General features: G+C 42.4%; 1 protein-coding gene across 2 annotated transcripts in view; it reads right to left on the bottom strand.

Annotated features, from left to right (window-relative positions):
- The window catches only part of GLCE (glucuronic acid epimerase), a 176,671-nt gene that overhangs the window by 101,458 nt on the left and 67,713 nt on the right, over positions 1–7,500 (bottom strand). The window contains exon 1 of one of the 2 annotated variants that reach the window (XM_082253011.1): positions 940–1,190. The exons of the other annotated variant lie outside the window; for it this stretch is intronic. The gene's annotated coding sequence lies outside the window, so the exon portion shown is untranslated. Of the gene's footprint in view, positions 1–939; positions 1,191–7,500 lie in introns of those variants that run through there. 2 annotated transcript variants of the gene reach the window in all.

Consider the following 7,500-nt stretch of genomic DNA (forward strand, 5'->3'; position numbering starts at 1 on the left):
CAAATCCAGGTGTGAAAGACTTGTTGCATCTTTCCCAAAAAGACTCCTGGCTGTATTAGATCAAAAGGGGGCTTCTACTAAATACTGAGCAAAGGGTCTGAATACTTAGGACCATGTGATATTTCAGTATTTCTTTTTTAATAAATCTGCAAAAATGTCAACAATTCTGTGTTTTTCTGTCAGTATGGGGTGCTATGTGTACATTCATGAGGAAGAAGAATGAACTTAAATGATTTTAGCAAATGGCTGCAATATAACAAAGAGTGAAAAATTTAAGGGGGTCTGAATACTTTCCGTACCCACTGTAAGTATGTTCATTAAAAGTATTTTTTCCCAAAAAATTGCATTTTAAAAACCGCTGCGCAAATACCGTGTGACATAAAAAAATGTAACAATTGCCATTTTGTTCCATAGGGTCTCTGCAAAAAAAAAAATAATTATATTATATACTGTACACACACATACACATTATATATATATATATATATACACACACACACACACACACATATTATATATATATATATATATATATATATTTTTTTTTTTTTTGGGGGGGTTTAAGCAATTTTCTAACAAAAAATACTGAATCAAAACTTATAAACAAACAGTGCGAGGAAAGGCGTGGTCTTCATGCTGATAAACAAACCCAGAATTGGCACAAATGACGCTTCTAAGCACCCCATACCGATGTGCCCGCACCGTATATATAGATCGCCCGTCTATCGCCCATACCGATCAATGTTCTATCCTGGTGGCGATTTTCTGTGCAGTAAATAATATTATAATCCATGTCAGTAGAACACGCCGCACACAAACGCTCCCTGGGAAACGCAGCAAAGACAACAAGCGTGCGATATCTTCCCCTCTAAGCCCCTGGCCTTAAGCGAGCATCAAGAAAAAGTGGTGTAATTGCCTTGGCGTGTGAACGTTCGGTACCTCGGTTCCGCCGCCAGTCCCTCCGATCAGCCGACAGGCTTCACACTGGAGTGGAGATCTAATGAAGACGCTCTTCTCCTCTGGCTGTAATCACACATGCTCTCAGCACCCCGGGATGAATTTAATAAACAAAGGCGGCTTTAATAATTCAGGCTATCACCCGCAGCAGCCGACGCGCCTGTCAGCAACGCTCTGTGGAGCGGCCAGTGAATTCTCCGAGCTTCTCAAGGAAAGGCTTTGCATGTGTTTAAGAAGAGACCCCGGCTCGGCTGGTGAAGCCGTCTCCGTACACCCCTTCCAATTAGCCTCGTCTGTAAGGTGGAACAAATCGCCAAGACAGAAACTTGCAAATCACCAATCAGGCGTCCAAGTTCTGTGCAGAAAGTAATGGCAGGAAAATGATGAACGCATGCAAAGTGTGCGATCAACTGACGGCTCGCTAAAAATAGAGACACTTAAAGGAAACCCCACCAAAAACAGTGCTAGGCTGATGAAATGGGGGGGGGGGGTTGGCTACAAAACGCTTCTTATATTTGCAGCTCTATGTTTTGAATCTGTGAAATTTGTACTGTTAAAGCTGAACCCCCGGGGCCACAAAAATGCTGATTTAACCCTTTGGCTGCCAGAGCCATCTTTGCTAAAGTTGAGTCAAATAGAAATTTTGGTGCTGAAACCAAAAATTTAGAATGCACTCGGCCAAAACTGATAACAGTTTTAATCCACTTCAATACCGGCCATTCCCCCCCCCCCCCCTTCCTGCCCAGACCAATGTTCAGCTTTCAGCGCTCTCACACTTTGAATGACAATTGCGCGGTCATGCAACACTGTAACCATATGACTTTTTTTTTTTTTCACACAAATAAAGCTTTCTTTTGGCGGTATTTAACCACTTACGGATCGCCCCGGCGCAGTTTTACATCGGTACTTTGACTTTAAATACCGGGGTTATGGCAGCAGATAGCTGTGCCAAAACCCTAGTATTTTTTATTTTATTTTTTTTTAACGCAGGCGGTCCTCTCTTTGTCATAATTATTAAAAAATATTATTTATATGGATATTTTATATTATTTCTAGCCACTGATATTTCAGTTTTTAAATTTTTAATTTTTGTTTGTTTTATTCATTGATTTTCTGCTGTTGCATTAAATAAAAGTGCACAGTGGTCCCAGCGGCGGATTCGCTGCGGGATCACTTATGGGTGGCGGGAGAGGTGCCCCCCCCCCCATCCTCCTCCCGCCGCTTCCCGGAACCGTCAATAGCAAGGAAAATTATCTGGACTGATTGAGTCCTAGACAGGAAGTAAAGTGAGGGCAAACTGGCCCCCAGTCCACTCTATGGCCTTGGAGGACCGGAGCGACATCATACGTCACTTCCTTCCAACTTCCCTAAAGGGCCCGCTCTTTTTTTCTTGTTTTTAAGTGTAGATGTGAGATGTGAGGGATTTTTGAACCCAGATTTATCATTAAAGAGGACCTGTCCTGCTTATTTCTATTACAGGGGATGTTTACATTCCTTGTCAGAGGAATAAGCCCCGGTTCACACTAGGGCGACCTGTGAGGCAACCTGGTCGCCTCACAGGTTGCCGCAGGTCGCCTCCCATAGGAAAGCTGCGGACCCGTTCTAATAGGAGCGACACAAGTCGCTCCGACCTAGAAAAAGGGTCCGGAGCTTCTTTGGGGCGACCAGGAGGCGACCGCGATCTCGGAGGTCGCCCCTGAAAGTAGCGTCGCTCCTATGTGAACCGGCGCTTAAAGTAATTCATTTTTTTTTTTTTAAAAAGGGACAGTGTAAACATAAAAATTAAAAGTTAAAATAAATAAGTAAAAAAAAAAAATGTAAAGCGCCCTGTCCCTCTGAGCTCACATGCTGAAGCGAACGCATACACAAGTCCCGCCCACATATGTAAACGGAGTTCAAACCACACATGAGAGGTATCGCCGCAATCATTAGAGTGAGAGCAATAATTGGAGCCCCAGACCTCCTCTGTAACTCTAAACTGCTAACCTGTAACATTTTTTAAAGTGTCGCCTATGGAGATTTTTAAGTACCAAACGTTTGTCGCCATTCCACAAGCGTACGCAATTTTGAAGTATGACATGTCGGGTATCTATTTACTCGGCCTAACATTATCTTTCACATTATAGAAAAAAATTGGGCTAACTATTGTTTTCTTATTTTTTAATTCCAAAAAAGTGTATTTTTTCCAAAGAAAAAAATGCGTTTGTAACCAAATACGGTGTGACAAAGTATTGCAACAATCTCCATTTTATTCTCTAGGGTCTCTACTAAAAATATATGTATAATGTTTGGGGGTTTAAAGTAATTTTCTAGCAAAAAATACTGATTTTAACTTGTAAGCAACAAGTGTCAGAAAAAGACCTGATCCAAGTGGTTAATCACTGCTAGGATTTTTTTTATTGTTTGCTAAAAAATCTGGAAAAAAAAAAAAAAAAAAAAAAGGAGGAGCCGATAAACGGCACTTCCGTATTTACATGTGACTGGCTGTGATTGGACACCACCCATCACATGGGTAAAGAGCCATTGTCTCTTTACCGAGAACGGGGTGCCACCATGTCCTAGCATTAAGGCGCGAGCACTATCGCCACCCTGACACTGGGGGGAGGTCATATGAGGGTGCCCCAGAACGAGAGGGGATCCCGCCCGCTGTATAGTAATATTAGGTAGTTAAAACAAAATATATATTTTGTTTATAAATAATTGTACTTTATTTGACTTTTTAATATCATGAATTTAAATTAATTTATTGTCGGCCATTTATCTGCACCATTAGCACAAGAAAAGCTCAAGAAAAACGCACCCCTTTAAATTCTATGTATGTCCTCACACAGGTCCGTTCCACTTCTGTTGTGGTGTTGAAAATCCTGCTTGCTGCATTTTGGGGTAGATAAAAAAAAAAAAAAAAAAAAATGCACCAAAAATGCACCTCCGCCTTAACCACTTCTGGACTGGAAGGATTTGCCCCTTAACCATTTAAGCCCCGGAAGATTTTACCCCCTTCCTGATCAGGGTTTTTTTTGCGATTTTTTACTGCGTGACTTTGACGGACAATTGCGCGGTCGTGCGACACTGTACCTAAACTAATTTACGTCCTTTTTTTCCCACAAACAGAGCTTTCTTTTGGTGGTATTTGATCACCTGTGCGATTTTTTGATCATGCGCTATAAACAAAAAAAAGAGCGTAATTTTTGCAAAAATAACAATATTTTTCACTTTTTTTATATGAAATTCCCCCCCAAAAAAAAATGTAAAAATCAAAATTTTTTAACATTTTCGGCCAAATTGTTTTACGCTACATATGTTTGGTAAAAAAAAAAAAAAAAAAAAAATCGCAAAAAGCGTATTTTGATTGGTTTGCGCAAAAGTTATTGCATTTACTAACAAAGGGAAAGATTTTTGTCATTTTTGGTGTTTTTTTTTTTAACGAGTAATGGCGGCGATCTGCGATTTTTTTTGCGGTACTGCGACATTGCGGTGGACAGATCGGACCCTTGACTGACATTTTTGACACTTTTGGGGGTACCAGTGACATTACTGCAGTAATCAGTGCTATATATATATATATATGCACTGTTACTGCAAAAATGACACTGGTAGTGAAGGGGTTAACTGAATTGGACAGGGAGGGGTTAAGTGTGTCCTAGGGGCGTGATTCTAAGTGTAGTGGGACAGGTCTCCTAGTGTAAAAACAAAGATCAACGGTTCTACAACCGTCTGATCTTCATTTTTACACAGGGGAGAATGACAGTCGGCTTGTTTACATAAGCCGCTCTGTCTTTCTCCCGCTGTACTGGCGATCGTAGTGTGACCGGCGTACATCGGGTCCGCTAGTCACACGCCCGCACTCCTTTGTGAACGAGCGCGCTATTGGCTCTAAAAGGAGTGACAGGCTAGCGACGTAGATCTACGTCACTCTGCCTGTGAGGGGCTGACTGCCGCAGTAAATATACTGTGAGCAGTCGGCAACCGGTTAATGACAAGGCCATTTTTTGCTATACGGCACTGCGTTCCTTTACCTGACAATTGAGTGGTCGTGCGACGCTGTACCCAAATAAAATTGATGTCCCTTTTCTCCCCACAAATAGAGCTTTCTTTTGGTGGTATTTGATCACCTGTGCGATTTTTGGGCTATAAACAAAAAAAGAGCATCAATTCTGCTATATAACATTCCCAAAAAAAAAAAATGTTTTAAAACTTTTTGGCGCTGTCTTCTCTGATCCTCCCCTTCTTCCACTGTCACCAAACCATCTCCTGATAGAAAAGAAGAGCCTTGGAGTCAGGCTGCACAAGCTCAGTTTGGCGTGAATTGCTAGAGAGTTTTTTTTTGGGAGAGTGCATGTGATCAGCACAGGGCCAAATCAGCACTGTGGAGACAGAGGGTCAGGGGTCCTGCAGTCTCATAGGACAGTAAGGGGAGCATGAAAAATCCTCCTACAAGTTTTAACCAGACACGGATAGAAGCCACAAGACTGCTATATACTGCTCATGAGAAAAGGTATTTAGCAGTTTATATTTACTAAAATAATTGTATTTCCATGTTCTGTGTACTGTGGGGGACCAGATATAGTGACTGCAGAGTCCTGGGGAGACCAAAGACAACCTCTGGATATGACGCTGAGCACGTCCACTCGACTTTCTTGGTTGACCATGGTGAGGCCTGTTCCGAGTGGAACCTGTCCTGTGTAACCGCTGTATGGTCTTGGCCACCGTGCTGCAGCTCAGTTTCAGGGTCTTGGCAATCTTCTTATAGCCCAGGCCATCTTTATGTAGAGCAACAATTCTTTTTTCAGATCCTCAGAGAGTTCTTTGCCATGAGGTGCCATGTTGAACTTCCAGTGACCAGTATGAAAGAGTGAGAGCGATAACACCAAATTTAACACACCTGCTCCCCATTCACACCTGAGACCTTGTAACATTAACAAGTCACATGACACCGGGGGAGGGAAAATGACTAATTGGGCCCAGTTTGAACATTGTCACTTAGGGGGTGTACTCACTTTTGTTGCCAGCGGTTTAGACATTATTGGCTGCGTGTTGAGTTATTTTGAGGGTACAGCAAATTTACACTGTTATACAAGCTGTACACTCACTACTTTACATTGTAGCAAAGTGTCATTTCTTCAGTGTTGTCACATGAAAAGATATAATAAAATAGTTACAAAAATGTGAGGGGTGCACTCAATTATGGGAGATTTTGTATATATATATATATATATATATATAAATAATGATGAGGGATGCGAAGAAATGTTATAGCAAAAAAATGATAAAATCTTAAAGCAGAGTTCCACCCAAAAGTGGAATTTCCGCTCATTTGGCACCTTTCAGGGGGGAGGGGGGAAAAGGTACCTGTTTTTGACAAGTACCCTTCCCCAATTCCGGGAGACGGCGCTGTCCCTCAGAAGTTTGGCCCCCCTCCTCCTTCCCCCGCCACCGAGCCAAACCAAATGTGCAGCGCGCTTCGCGCCCATGCATTAGGGACCCACCCGTGAAGCCGAAAGGCTTCACTGCTGGGTTCCCTCACAGGCAATGGCGGTGGCAACACCCGACAGCCGATGAAAACATCAGCTGCGGTGCCGACATCGCTGGACTCCAGGACAGGTAAGTGTCCTAATGTTAAAAGTCAGCAGCTACAGTGTGTGTACAGAATGTGTAGCTGCTGACTTTTAATTTTTGGAGGGGGGAGAGGGGGGGCTGGAACACCGCTTTAAGTCGCCATAAATCCCCTTTCACTTTTGAAAGCCCCAAATATTCCTAAAAGCACCTCTGCCTAATAAAAAAACATCAACCCTTCATTATTTCTTTTTTAGATCAGGACAGGTAGATTGGGACCCCGGTGCGGTCCCTTGGACAAGTATTTCTTTTTACAAAAATGTCCACACCCCTGAACATAGAAGATTCCCCGTGGACCATGTGCCATCAAGATGCACTGTGACGATGAAGAATGAGGAGAGAAGGATGCTGAGCCTTGTCAGGAGCCGTGATAAATACGCTTGTCAAGCCTAATAGATGCACATTCATTTACAAAGATTTACATAACAGATACTAACGATTACCAATAGAAAGAGCCGATCGTTTTGACAGATATTAGGTTGAAGAAACAAATGAGATAAGCACAATTAACTACACCAACATAGCCAGGCTACGAAACATCTGCCCGTCCTCGTTTGTATGGCTGAAGAACCAAGACCTGCCAAAATCTTCACCTCAACCAGAAGAATGAATGCATGGGAGTCTATAGAAAGAAGGAACGTTCAATGCCTGGCTGCACAGAGAATTCCCAATGGTTCAAATGTATGAGTACAGGAAAAGACCACCATTCCTCCAATATTAACATATACATGGACAATAAACACACGGTTACCATAAAAGATGTTTCAGTCAGTCGCAATTCCCTCTGCCTGGCTTTACACTTACTTTCTTTGGGCCACTTAAGCCAGCTTAACCACCGGAATATTTACCCCCCTTCATGACCAGACCATTTTTTGCGATACGGCACTGCGTAATTTTAACTGAAAATTGCGCGGTCATGCAATGCTGTAC

The sequence above is a fragment of the Pelophylax lessonae genome (genome assembly GCF_965119305.1).
Source record: "Pelophylax lessonae genome assembly, chromosome: 4".
Classification (NCBI taxonomy): domain Eukaryota; kingdom Metazoa; phylum Chordata; class Amphibia; order Anura; family Ranidae; genus Pelophylax; species Pelophylax lessonae.